Source organism: Heptranchias perlo, chromosome 20, assembly GCF_035084215.1.
Source record: "Heptranchias perlo isolate sHepPer1 chromosome 20, sHepPer1.hap1, whole genome shotgun sequence".
In the NCBI taxonomy this organism is placed as follows: Eukaryota; Metazoa; Chordata; class Chondrichthyes; order Hexanchiformes; family Hexanchidae; genus Heptranchias; species Heptranchias perlo.
Window position 1 is genome coordinate 15849411 of NC_090344.1, and position 14142 is coordinate 15863552.

The window sequence follows — 14142 nt, forward strand, 5'->3', positions numbered from 1 at the left end:
TAGAGATTTATACTATTTTATTTCTTTGCATGCATCTCTCTATCGCTGTCTACGTTTCTTCTCTCTCTTATCAGGCTTCCTTGAACGGCCAGGTCTGGAAACCGGGGATGGAAAAGACTGTCGGATCTTCAGTCCAATTGTTGGATTTCGACGGGATGAGCTTTGCTATTTTCCGTCTCCGTTTTCGGAAAATATAAACCCAGATGGGATTTCACCTCCTCAGTCCCGTCACCTCCGGGTAATGGGAATGAACCCAATCTATCGCTCGGTCGGAACATCCGTATTCTTATTGCTTAAGTATAAAATTACGGGGTTACAGCTATATTCAGGAGCATTTTAGAAATTAACACGTAACAGACTTATGCGAAAACTAGAAGCACGTGGAATTAAAGGACCTGTGGTAACGTGGGCACCTAATTGGCTCAGGAATGGGAGGCAGAGAGTCGTGGTGAACGGATACCCTTATACATTAGGGTCTCTATACTTGAATTATGTTTTCATTTATTGGAGCATAGGAACAGGAATCGGCCATTCAGCCCCTCGAGCCTCCAGGTTAACACATCCTTCCTGAGGTGGAGTGCCCAGAACTGAATGATGTCCTCCAGATGATGTCTCACCAGAGCTCTGTGCAGCTGTAACATAGCTTCCACCCCTTTGTATTCCAGCCTTCTTGAAATAAACGGGGAGAGTAAGAGCTCAAGAATGAAAGCGAGAGAGAGCAAGACGAATAGAGAGAGACAGACAGACAGACAGATCACGAGGCATTGGAGAAACCGTCGCTGTGTAGATTTCTCAGGAGCTGCTGTGAATCCCCACTGAGCTTTCGAACCACTTGCTCCACCGCAGCAAAAAGTCATAAGCAGCAAATGGGTAATGTGAAATCACATAATCGACAGCCGATTTGTGGCGCAATGGGTAGCACGTTGGACTTCAAATCACCAGCTCCAAAGTTGTGGATTCCAATTTGACTACCGTTGAAGTTGAGGGCTCAATTTTGGTGGTGGGAATTAGAACTTTGCAGCAAAACCACAACAGGATCACGAATGTTCATCAAAGAAGGGAAACAACCTGAAAATCGCAAGAATTCAAGTATCGTGACTGAGCGGTCTAACACGCTGGTTTAAAGCTCCAGTTAAATCCCATAATTTGTAGATGGATCAAAATCATGGTTTGTGGCTCCAATTCCGCAGCCTCCTTCCTGTAAACTAATAAAACTAAACATCTCATCTGTTTTCACAACAGCGTAGGCCGGAGGAACCACATGGCTGAACAAATAACTAGATGCATTTTGTAACACACCAATTGCACATTCTACTCCGTTCGAAATGTTCACAAAGAAAAGGATTGGTTGATCTAGATGAGAGTCAAGTAACAACCTCGCCATTTCCCGACCCTGGACTGTCATATAAGGACCGCCCACTGACTGATCGCGCCGCAAGAGCCCGGTCACTTTGATCACCCGTCCCACTCTGCTGGAAGGAATATTAAGGTGAGCGGCCCTCACCTGTGGGAACGTGTCCTGTCCCCGTGATGAAAATAATATCTGCACTTTCACTTTCAGCTTCTTTCACATCCTCTGCTCCATCGCACTAAATTCGGGTTTTCTGTGAACAGGTCAAAATAAACATTGGCAGAAATTCTCAGAGCATTGGGATTCAAACCCACGCCTCCATAGAAATTAAATGTAACACATTAGACCGCGTGGCCGCGCTACCATAATGTCACAGTAATGTTTAAAGAGCTGTTTAATGCACAAATATATGAATTGAAGCTAATTGACCGCATTTACCCCGTGCTGGGGCTGTTCTTCTTCGAGCAGAGAAGGTTAAGAGGAGATTTGATAGAAGTGTTCAAAATCATGAAGGGTTCAGATAAAGTAAATAAAGAGAAACTGTTCCCATTGGCTGAAGGATCGAGAACCAGAGGACACAGATTTAAGGTGATTGGCAAAAGAACCAAAGGCGACATGAGGAAACACTTTTTTTACCCAGTGAGTATTTATAATCTGGAATGCGCTGCCTGAAAGGTTGGTGGAAGCAGATTCAATCGTGACTTTCAAAAAGGAATTGGATAAATACTTGAAGGGAAATAAATGCAGGGCTACCGGGAAGTGGCGGGGGAATGGGACTAACTGGATCGGTCTTACAATGAGCCAGCGCGGGCTCGATGGACTGAATAGCCTCCTATGCTGTAACCATTTTATGATTGTATGATTCTATTGATAATCCTTATTTTCTTTGCATGTATTTCTCTATCTCTCCCTGTCTCTGTCTCTTGTGTTGTTCCCTGATGGACTTCTCAGGCTTCCTTGAACGGTGTTGGCTGATCGATCCTGCAACACCTAAACGACCTGATGTTTACCATCCCAGGGGATTGAAAGGAGCAAGTGAGGAAATTGTACATGCTTTAGTCATGATCGATCAAAACTCTCTTGATTTAAGAATTGTTATTTAACGAAGCGCATCTTGATTGGAGGCTTCTGTTTGAGAAAGATCTCGAAGTGATAATTGAGAGACCGAAAATGAAGCTGTTTGGCAGGAGCGCTGATGCTGTCGGTTGTTCGCTGCTCTCGTGTTGCACAATTATTGAGCGTGCGTTACTTATTTACAGCAGTATGGGCTCCAGAAATGACCAGGTTGCGAGTTCGAGCGTCTTCTAAAACAATCAAACCTTTTACTCCGAACATTTTGACTGGAGTTCAAGGTACAACTGGTATGTTCCATAACGCGTCTACTTCTTAGTGTTCCCATGGGAGCTCTTGGGTTCCTCCGGCCTGCCGTCTTGCAATAGCAGCTGCCAGTTTACTTGTTCATAGCGGGAGAGGGGGCTTTTAGCGGCAGCTCATATGGCAAAGGGGCCGGTACGAGATCTTTAAATCTAAAGAACCAAACAAACAATTCTTCTTTTCGTTAAGCCGATATTCATCGGTTGGAAGTTTCGTGTTGGCAAAATTTTGAAGGGAAATAAGCTGCCTGGTGTCACTGTGCAACGGGTGAAATTATTCAGCTTATAGATGTTAATACGCTGAAAGATCGAGAGGCCTTTTCCAGCTCCCGTGTGGGACAAGTTCAGCTTTTGTGCCGCTGGGTAAAGTGTTATTTTAATTGGTGCTAACGAATGACAAGACATTTGGCACAAACAAGAAGAATTGTAAACTCACGAGTTCACTGTCCATGTTTCTTACATCATGTTCAACAGGAACAACGATTCTCCTCAACACGTTGCTGAGAATTTTATAAAACGGACCTCACCCTTGCTCGCCGGCTGCAGGGATGATTCAGAGGCCTCCCATGAATATGCACGATGGGAGCTTATGTTGTATCGAGCCTGGGTAGCTCAGTCGGTAGAGTATCAGACTTTTAAAGTGGGCAGTGAGCTGAAGGTCCAGCGTTTAACTCCCTGTCCAGGCTCCAAATTTCGGAAGAGCTGGCAAGCTGTCACTTTGCAGCGGGACCTGCTGTGTGTTGTCAAAGTTTCGGAAGTATCCTTTTTCCCAGTGTGGGCAGTAATGTGTTGTCTGAAGCGGTTCCCCATCAGGAATTCTAGTTCACTATATTAATTTCGCAACACTCATTAAACTCTGTAAAAAAGACGAATGCTTGTTCAAATCGCCATTAATCAACCAGTAACTTTCTGTTTCCGGCTGAATGAAATGCTAACTTTTTTATGCTCTCATTCACCAGGCCGAAATTAGGGAGTTCAGAGGGGAAGAGAAAAAGGAAATGAGAGGCAAAGAGAAATATGACTATGGACTGACGGCCAACATAAAAGGGAATCCAAAAGTCTTCTGCAGGCATGTAAACAGTAAACGGGTAGTAAGCGTAGGCGAGAGGCGGATTCGGCCCGATCAAGGAGATCTACTCATGGAGGCAGAGGTACCAAATGAGTACTTTGCATCTGCCTTTACCAAGGAAGAAGATGCTGCCAGAGTCTCAGCAAAGGAACTTATAGTTGAGATCCTGGATGGTCTAAAAATTGATAAAGAAGAGGCACTTGAACGGTTGGCTGTACTTAAAGTAGGTAAATCACCTGTTCCGGATGGGATACATGCGAGGTTGCTGAGGGAAGTAAGGGTGGAAATTGCAGAGGTACTGGCCATAATCTATCAACATCCTTAGATATGTGGGTGGTGCCAGAGGACTGGAGAATTGCAAAGGTTGCACCCTTGTTCAGAAATGGGTACACGGATAAACCCAGCAAATATAGGCCAGTCAGTTTAACCTCAGTGGTGGGGAAACTTTTAGAAACGATAATCCGGGACAGAATTAACAGTCACTTGGTCGAGGGTGAATTGATTAGGGAAAGCCAGCACGGATTTGTTAAATACAAATCGTGCTTAACTAACCTGTAAGAGTTTTTGATGAGGTAACAGAGAGGATAGATGAAGGCAATTCAGTTGATGCGGTGTATATGGACTTTCAAAAGGTGTTTGATAAAGTGGCGCATGTAGGCTTATCATCAAGAAAGGGACAGGAAACAGAGATTACTGGGGAACGGTTCTTTTTCGAACTGGAGAGAGTTGTACAGTGGTGTTCCCCAGGGATCAGTGCTCGGACCACTGCTTTTCTTGATATATATCAATGACTTGGACTTTAGTGCACAGGGCACAATTTCAAAATTTGCAGATGAAACAAACCTTGGAAGGGTAGTAAACAGTGTTAAGGACAGTGATAGACTTCAAATGACATAGACAGGCTGGTGGCATGGGCGGAGACGTGGCAGATGAAATTTAACGCTGAAAAATGCGAAGTGATACATTTCGGTTGGAAGAACGAGGAGAGGCAATATAAACTCCAGGGCACAAATGTGAAAGCGATCCAGGAACAAAGAGAGGTTCATGTGTACAAATAGTTGAATGTGGCAGGGCAGGTTGAGAAAGCGGTTAAAAGCATTCGGGGTCCTGGGCTTTATAAATAGATGTTTCGAGTGCAAAAGTATAGAAGTCAGGATGAAACATTATAACACACTGGTTCGAACACAACTGAAGTATTGTGTCCGGTTCGGGACACCGCACTTCAGGAAAGATGTGAAGGCCTTGGAGGGGGAGCAGAAAAAAATTACCAGCATAATTGCAGGGATGAGGGACTTTAGTTACGTGGATAGACTGGAGAATCTGAGGTTGTTCTCCTCGGAAAAGAGACGGTTTTGTAGCGATTTGATAGAGGTATTCAAAATCATGAAGGATCTCGACATAGAAGATGGAGAGAAACTGTTCCCATTGGCGGAAGGGTCAAGAACCAGAGGACATCGGTTTCAGGTGATTGGCAAAATAACCAAAGGTGACATGAGGAAAAACTTTTTCACACAGCAAGAGGTTCGGATCTGGAATGCACTGCCCGAGGGTGTGATGGAGGCAGATTCAATCATGGCCTTCAAAGGGGAACTGGATAAGTACTTGAAAGGAAAAAAAATGCAGGGCTTCGGGGAAAGGCGGGGGAGTGTTTCTAGCTGGATTGCTCTTGCAGAGCGCTAGCACGGACTCGATGGGCCGAATGGCCTCTTTCCGTGCTGCAACCTTTCTATGATACAACTCAATGTGTATGAGGCGATGCAAAGGGAACAGAGCGTGCCGCAAATCGACACACCTCTTAGTATCCTCCCAAGCAATGTAGTTTAAGAGCAAATAATTCTGAAACGTCTCACTTGACAACTCAAGTCGTACACTCGAAACCAATTTGGTAAAGGGAGACTAATATTGGTGATTGGAAATATTTGGTATGCAACTTGATATTGCTGGACACCGGAGCAGAAAACGAGATTGGATGCACAGACCTGGTCTGAAAGGATGGCCGATCGGCTGTGGGAGGCAACGAACTTTTACACTGGCTGCAAAGCTGAAGTAACAGTGGCTCCTTGGTCTAGGGGTATGATTTTCGCTTAGGGCGTTTCATTGAGTGATATGCGAGAGGTCTCGGGTTCAAATCCCGGACGAGCCCTCCTTTTAGTGAAAAGTCAACAATTGGCTTCTGACATGTTTTCAGTGTTGCTGTTGGTGGAACTGAATTTTTTCCAGAGGATGTTTGAGCTCCAGTGGACTCAATGCCGGAGTATCGTCGGCGCAACACACATGAAGGAAATAAAATGTCTCAAGATGATGAGGAGTTTGAAACTGAATTTGGATTGTTTTCCAATTCAGGCGGATATTAGATGACGGGATAGAAAGCCACATATCCAAGTTTGCCGATGACACCAAGATGGGCAGCATTGTCAGCAGTGCAGATGGAAACATAAAATTACAGAGAGGCATTAATACAATAAATGAATGGGAAAAATTGTGGCAAATCGATATCAATTTAGTCAAGTGTGAGGTCATCCACTTTGGATCAAAAAGGACAGATCAGAATACTTTGTAAATGGTGAAAAGCTCGAAACACTGAAGGTCCAAAAAGACTGATGTGTCCATCTACATACATTATTAAAATGTCATTGACAGGTACAAAAAATAATCAAAAATGTTAATGGAATGTTGGTCTTTATATCTCGAGGACGAGAATACAAGGGGATAGGCATTATGATACAGCTGAACAAAGCCCTGCTGAGACCACACCTGAAGTACTGTATTCAGTTCTGGGCAACGCACCTCAGGAAGGATATATTGGCTGTGGAGCGAGTGCAGCTTCGGTTTACTGGAATGTTACCTCAACCCCAAGGGTTAAATTACGCGGAGAGATTACATAAACTCGGGTTTACCTCGAATTTAGTAGATTAAGAGCTGATTTGATCGAACTTTTCGAAATATTAAGGGGAACTGATGGAGTAGATAGAGAAAAACTATTTCCGCCGGTTGGGATGTCTAGGACTTGGGGACATCGCCTAAACATTAGGGTCAGGACTTTCAGGAGTGAAGTTGGGAAACACCTCTCCAAGCAAAGGGAGGGAGAAGTTTGGAACTCTCTTCCGCAAACGGCAGTTGATGCGAACTGAATTGTTAATTTTATACCTGAGATTGATCGATTTTTGTTAACTGAAGTTATTAAGCGATACGGGGCTAAAGCAATTAACTGGAGTTCGGTCACATATCAGCAATGATCTGTTTGAATTGCGGAACAGGCTCGAGGGGCGAAATGGCATACTTATATTCCTCAGCTCCTCATTGGTGAGAATGAATCTGCATTGGCCGGAAATCGAACCAAAGTCTCCCGCATCAGAATTGAGAATTCGACCCCTGCACAACCAATGCGCGCGTTCTTAATGGCGGCAAGTGTCCATTTGGAATCCTATCTGAACGAACATGCCGTTTACAGCTGCGGTGACCGAGTGTTTAAAGCGTTGGACTCAAAATTCAATTGAGGTTTTCCTGCGCAGGTTTGAATTCTGCTCGCAGAGCTACTGTTTAAAGATCACTTCAGTGCTGAAATAGATTAATTGGAGTTAATTGACCGCACTTATCTCTCTCCCAGAATGAGAGATTCGACAGCGTGGCCGGTGCTTTTAATTAGTGTCAGATCTTCTCTTGCAAGATTTCAAGACCCGAGAAGGAATCTCTCCCAATCAGGAACTTGAATTCTGCTAGTTTGCAAAACCTGACATTTCGACTCTTCATTTTCTTTGCCTGCATCTCGCCCTGTCTCTGTCTTTTGTCTCTCTGTGTTGTCCCCGATGGACTTCTCAGGCTTCGTTGAACGGCGAGAGCTGATCTCACCGGCAATAATATCAGAGAATGTGAAAGAACAAAAAGACTGAGACAGTAGGAAAAGTAAAGGTGCAACCCAGCTGATAAATTCGTAGCTAATGTATCCACATTCATGGATCTTCGTTCTCATAGTGAATGAAAGCAGCAATTTGAGTAAAATGTACTTATGGTGGAGTGTAAACTATGACGATGCCGAGACAGACGACAATGTCGTTTCAGAGTAATTCATTCTGTAAAGTGTTACTTGATAACACAAGTCGTACATTCAGAACAAATTTGATATTGTTGAAATGATATAATTAGTGCAGAACTTGACATTGTTCCACATCGTATATCGTACAAGAAAGCGGAATTGTATGGACATGGTGTTCTGAAAGGATGGCGGATCGGCTGCGTGGCAGCGAAATTTTGCAGTGACTGCACGGCTCTGTTGCCAGTTGGTCTTTGAGTCTGATTCTCGGTCAGGGAGTTTCACTGGTTCAAATCCCGGATGAGCCCCGTTGTGTCCCCATTTTTAGTCAAAGATCACCAATTGGCTTCTCATTTCCTTTCAGCGGTGCAGAAGGCAGTTTTGACTTATCTCCAGCAGAGTATGTTTGAGCACCAGAGGACAGAATGCAAAGGGTTTGTCCACGAAAGACACGTGGATGAAATGAAGATAATCTTTCAAGAAGTTGTACAGATTGAAGCCGGCACATGAATTTATCCCAATTCAGGCGATTTCATGGGTACAGATACAAAAGGTAAAGGAAGCTGCATTGGACTGCAACCAAACCCCTGGTTTCCCACCGGCAGGCGAGGGTTCTACACTGAACCACCAATGCACGCATGGCTGCAGTTTGCACGTGTAGCGTTGGATAAAAGTCTGGAACATGCAGTCTGGTAGAGTTCCTGTGATGAGCCTGCGCAGTCTGCTCTACAGCCGCGTGCGACCTGTGGGTGACCAAACGAGTGGGTCAAGCATGGTCTTGAAATTGACTGAGATTCGAAATCACTTCACACCGCCACTGTAAAATGGTTAAATAAATAACAGCTGTAGTTTCCAAGCAATGTTTACTTCTCTCAGAAATAAAGTTATAATCCAGCCCTATGTGCATCTCACGACATGAGACGAATTTCCTTTAAGCTGCAGCTGAAATTCTGCTCAATCACAGAATTGGAAATTTAGACTATTTTTCTTTGCATGTATCTCTCTATCTCTGTCTGCGTTTCTTCACTTTCGGTGTTGCTCCCCAATGGACTTATCAGGCTTCCTTCAACGGCCAGGTCTGGAAACCCGGGATGGGAAAAGGCTGTCGGTTCTTCGTCCAATTGTTGGATTTCGATGGGATGAGTTTTGCTATTTTCAGTCTCCGTTTTCGGGAAATATAAACCCAGATGGGTTTTCACCTCCTCGGGTCCCGACACCTTCGGGTAATGGGAATGAACCCGATCTATCGTTCGGTCTTCATATCTGTATTCTCATTGTTTAACAATAAAATTACGGGGTTACAGTTATTTTCAGGACACATTTTAGAAATTAACACATAACAGGCTTATTCGAAAACTAGAAGCACGTGGGATTAAAGGGCCGGTGTTAACGTGGGCAAGTAATTGGCTCAGGGATAGGAGGCAGAGATTAGTGGTGAACGGATGTTTTTTTCTGACTGGGGAGAAAAATGCAGTGGAATCCCCCAGGGGTCGGTATTAGGATTATTGCTTTTCTTGTTACATATAAATGACTTGTATGTGGGAAAGGGGAGTACAATTTCGAAGTTTCCGGATGATACAAAACTTGGCAACGTAGTAAATCGTGAGCAAGATAATAGCAGAATTCAGGATGAGATGGATAGACTGGTGAAATGGGCGGTCACGTGACAGATTTAACGCCGATCAGTGTGAAGTGATACATTTTTGGAAGAAGAACATGGAGAGGTAGTATAATCGCAATGGAACAATTTATGGGGGGTTCCAAGAGCAGAGGGGCCTGCGGGTTCATATTCATAAAACAAGCGTATGGGATACTTGGCTTTGTAAACAGGGGCATTGAATACAAAAAAAAAGGAAATCATACTAATCCTTACAAATCAGTGGTTAGGCCTCAGCTGAAGTATATTGAACAGATCTGGGCACCACACTTTAGGATGAAAAGGCATTGAAGAGGATTCAGAGCAGGTTGACCTGGATGACACCAGTGATGAGGGACTTCAGTTATATGGAGAGATTGGAGAAGCTGGGATTGTTCTCCTTACAACAGAGATGGTTAACGGGAGACCTAATAGAGATATTCAAAATAATGAGGGGTTTTGAAAGAGCAAGTAGGGAGAAACTGTTTCCTCTGGTAAGTGGGTCGGTAACCAGAGATCACAGATTTAAAATCATTGGCAAAAGAACTAGAGGGGAATTGAGAAGATTTTTTTTCACACAGAGGGTTGTTAAGATCAGGAACGCACTTCCTGAAAGGATGGTGGAAGCAGATTCCATACGATCATTTAAAAGGCAATTGGACATAATTGAAGAAGACTAATTTGCAGTGTTTTGGGGAAAAATCTGGGGTGTGGGTCTAATTTGGACAGATCTTCGAAAAAGCTGACACTGGCACGACGGCCGAATGGCCTCCTTCTGTGCTGTAAGATTCTATGATTCTATGATTACCTTCTGAATCATTGCAATTGATGCTATTCAGTGTTGAGCAACGAAGGAAATTATAACCGTGATATTCGGCTTCTCCATTCCCTTATGAATACCGCAGATTATAATGTCCAGGCGGGGGTGGGACTGAATGGGGGATAGAGTGCGGAGATTGGAATGGAAGCCCAGCAGAATGAACTTGGTCTCATCAGTTTTTGTTATTTTTCCTACCAGTTGCCCGAAGCAGGCGGTGAACCTTATTCTCGAGAGAGGATCGTCATTTCAGTTCAGAAGGAAAAAGGTATCAAGAAAATCGGGTAAAACGCTCGCAGAATGATCCGGGACTGAGAGCACACCCCTTTTAAACAGACACAGATACGGAATAATCCGGGACTAACAGTACGTCCCTTTTTAACGGAAACAAACACGGAATGATCCGGTCATAAATCTTCATTATGGTCCATAAGTTTCTCTTACGATGACCATAAGATTTACTCTTTTAACAATGACACCAATGTACAATCTGATACTTCCGACCATACAATCTCAACAACTTCCTGGAAGGAACTGTAGCTGATTTCAGCAAACAATGAAATACCCACGGTCTGCCGTTTCGAGAAGGATGGGACTTTGACCAGATCATCTGGGTGGACTGAATGAGAGAAACAAAACTTAAACAAAATAACGACGAAAATGGGATTCGAATCCACGCGTGCAAAGCACAATGGATTAGCAGTCCATCGCCATAACCTCTCGGCCACCTCGTCGCATGCTGAAATAACCGAAAGCTCCTTTATTCAAAATAAAAATTCTGGCTATGTTGCCAACCTGAAATGAAAACTGTAAATGTGTTTATCCTCAGCAGGTCAGGCAGAATCTTTAGACATAGAAACAGAGTTAACGTTTCAGGTCGATGGCTATCACATGAGTATTCCAACTCACTCAACTTGCGCCTTGTAAATGGTTGAACGGCTTTAGGGAATTAGAAGGTGAGTGACTTGGCTCAGAATATCCAGCCTCTGACCTGCTTTTGTAACCACAGTATGTATGTGGCTGGTCCAGTTATGTTTCTGGTAAATGATAACCACTAGTATGTTGATGGTGGGGGTTCGGCGATGTTAATACCAAATCCCAACAGAAGAGATTTAATGTAAAGATTCCAGGGATGAGGGGTATAAGTTTCATGGATAGATTGGAGAAGCTGGGGTTGTTCTGCTTGGAACAGAGACGGTTACGAGGAGATTTGAAAGAGGTATTCAAAATCATGAAGGATCTGGACAGAGTAGATAGAGAGAAACTGTTCCTATTGGCGGAAGGTTCAAGGACCAGAGAACATAGATTTAAGGTGTTTGGCAAAAGAACCAAAGGTGACATGAGGAAAAACTGTTCCACACAGCGAGTGTTTAGGATCTGGAATACACCGCCCGAGGGGGTGGTGGAGGCAGATTCAATCATGGTCTTCAATAAGGAACTGGATAAGTATTTGAAACGAAAGAAAATACAGGGCTACAGGGATAGGGTGGGGGAGTGGGTCTGTCTGGATTGCACTTGCAGAGAGCCGGCACGGACTCGATGTGCCGAATGGCCTCTTTTCGTGCTGTGACCTTTCTATGATTCTATTCTATTTGTCGGAGGCGATGCAAAGCGACCGAAGCGTGACGTAAATCGACCTGCTCATGTCGATTCCCTGATAATAAATCATAGTGTGATGTAAAGAAGAAATTCATAATTATGGTACATATCTTTTATATTATACTGACTATAAGAGGTACTCGGTTCACCAGGGCGCCATTGTGCACATTGATTGATCCTTCACCGAGATCACCCCTGGAGTCCCAACACCTCCGTCAAAGAAACAGTTGGGTGGCAATCCAGACTCTGCTGAATTGTGCAAACAGGTGTAAACCAGCAATGCGGAAAAGCACTTCTTATCAAAGAAGGATTTTTGGTAAGGCGGCCAAGATGAAAAACTCTACAAATTCTGGCAGCAGTGAGATACGAACCTACATAATTCAGAGATGGAAGCCAGCATCTGAGACAGCGAAGTTACTCACGCACGTGGCAAATCCTTCAGTTCTGATGATTCAGGTCATGGAGCTGAAACGTTTCCTCTGGTTCTTTCTCCACAGGTGCAGCCCGACCTGCTCAGCGTTTTCAGCATTTTCTGTTTTCATTTTTGTGATTTCACAATGGCTGTTTTCCTGAAAACACCCAATTTGACCCAAGGACAAAGCTCGCACTGCACTTTCCTCACGCGCTTAAAGTCTGTCGTTTCCGAACAAAATCCCCTCCGCGCCGAACTTTCAAAAGACCTTTCGCTCACGGCCAACCTCCTGTAATCAACACTTTTTCACCATTGCCGCTCTTCTCATTTCTCCTCATTCCTTTTCAATCGGACATTTCCACAGACCTTTCAAGATCAAGCGGAACATTTCCGACATTCCTGCACCGCCCAGATTGCCAAAAGTGCACCTTTCAGTCGTCATTCGCAGCAATGTTGCGCCGCCCGTCTCTCCCGCACATCAACTGCTCGGGGAATAGCGCCAACGACCATGAAAACAAAACCCAGTTCTTCAGTTAACATCCCCCGTGTCACAAGATACCCCATGGAAATTTCACGAATGCCAGTCCTGATTTCTAAGTGCTTGTCCCTGGAGCAGACACGCAGATGGAAATGTATCGACTGGTTTCAAGGCACAAATGAACATTGATGCGAACGGGATATGTGTCCACGAGGAACAGCGGTCGATGTAGAGCAAACTTAAAGGCATAAGAAAGTGAAAGTGAATGTTAGAGTAGCAAGGCCGCAGTAAAGTCTCAATGAAATGGACCATGATTGTGGAAGGAAGACAAAGCTGGAAGAAGCGGCGGGTCTGAATTTTGGATCATCCAGCAGAGAGACATGAGAGGACAAAAACAGGATACAGACAAAGGTGCTGGAGGCAGAAAGAAAAAGAACGAATTAAGAGGAATGAAAAGAGAGTGACTTACTTGAGAGCGAAGAGACATTAATGTGTAGACATTGGCTGCAGCAGCTGGATTGCCCCTTTACTTTTTCTACCGTCTCAGTCTTTCTTTCACCTTCTCTGCTGGTGTTGCAGGTTCGACCAGCCGTCGCCGTTCAAGGAAGCCTGAGAAGTCCATCAGGGGACAACACAAAAGACCGAGACAGGGAGAGATAGAGAAATGCATGCAAAGAAAATAAAGAGAATAAATAGAATCATACAATCATAAAATGGTTACAGCACAGAAGGAGGCTATTCGGTCCATCGAGCCCGTGCCGGCTCATTGTAAGAGCGATCCAATTCGTCCCACTCCCCCGCCTCTTCCCGTTAGACCTGCATTTTTTTCCGTTCAACTATTATCAAATTTCTTTTTGAAAGCCACGATTGAATCTACTTCCACCGCCCTTTCAGGCAGCACATTCCAGATTATCACTACTCGATGGGTAAAAAAAGTGTTTCCTCATGTCGCCTTTGGTTCTTTTGCCAATCACCTTAAATCTGTGTCCTCTGGTTCTCGACTCTTCCGCCAATGGGAACAGTTTCTATTTATTGACTTTATCGAAACCCTTCATGGTTTTGAACACTTCTATCAAATCTCCTTTTAACGTTCTCTGCTCTGAGGAGAAGAACCACAGCACGGGGTAAATGGGATCAATTAGCTTCAATTCATTTACTTGAGCATTAAGCAGCTCTTTAAACGTTCCTGTGACATTATGGTAGCGCGACCTCGCGGTCCAGGGTGTTTAATCAACTTTCTATGGAGGAATGGGTTTCAATCCCAATGCTGTTAGAATTTCTGCCAATGTTTATTTTGACCTGTAGTGCGATGGAGCAGAGGCTGTGAGATAACCTGAAAGTCAAAGTGCAGATATTATTTTCATCACGGGGACAGGA

The 14142-nt window shown here is 44.1% G+C and overlaps 1 non-coding gene across 1 annotated transcript; it reads right to left on the minus strand.

Moving 5' to 3' along the window:
• Window positions 1-10928: 10928 nt before the first annotated feature.
• trnas-gcu (transfer RNA serine (anticodon GCU)) lies at window positions 10929-11010 on the minus strand. Its single transcript has one exon. It is a non-coding gene; the product is annotated as a tRNA-Ser (tRNA).
• Window positions 11011-14142: the final 3132 nt, after the last annotated feature.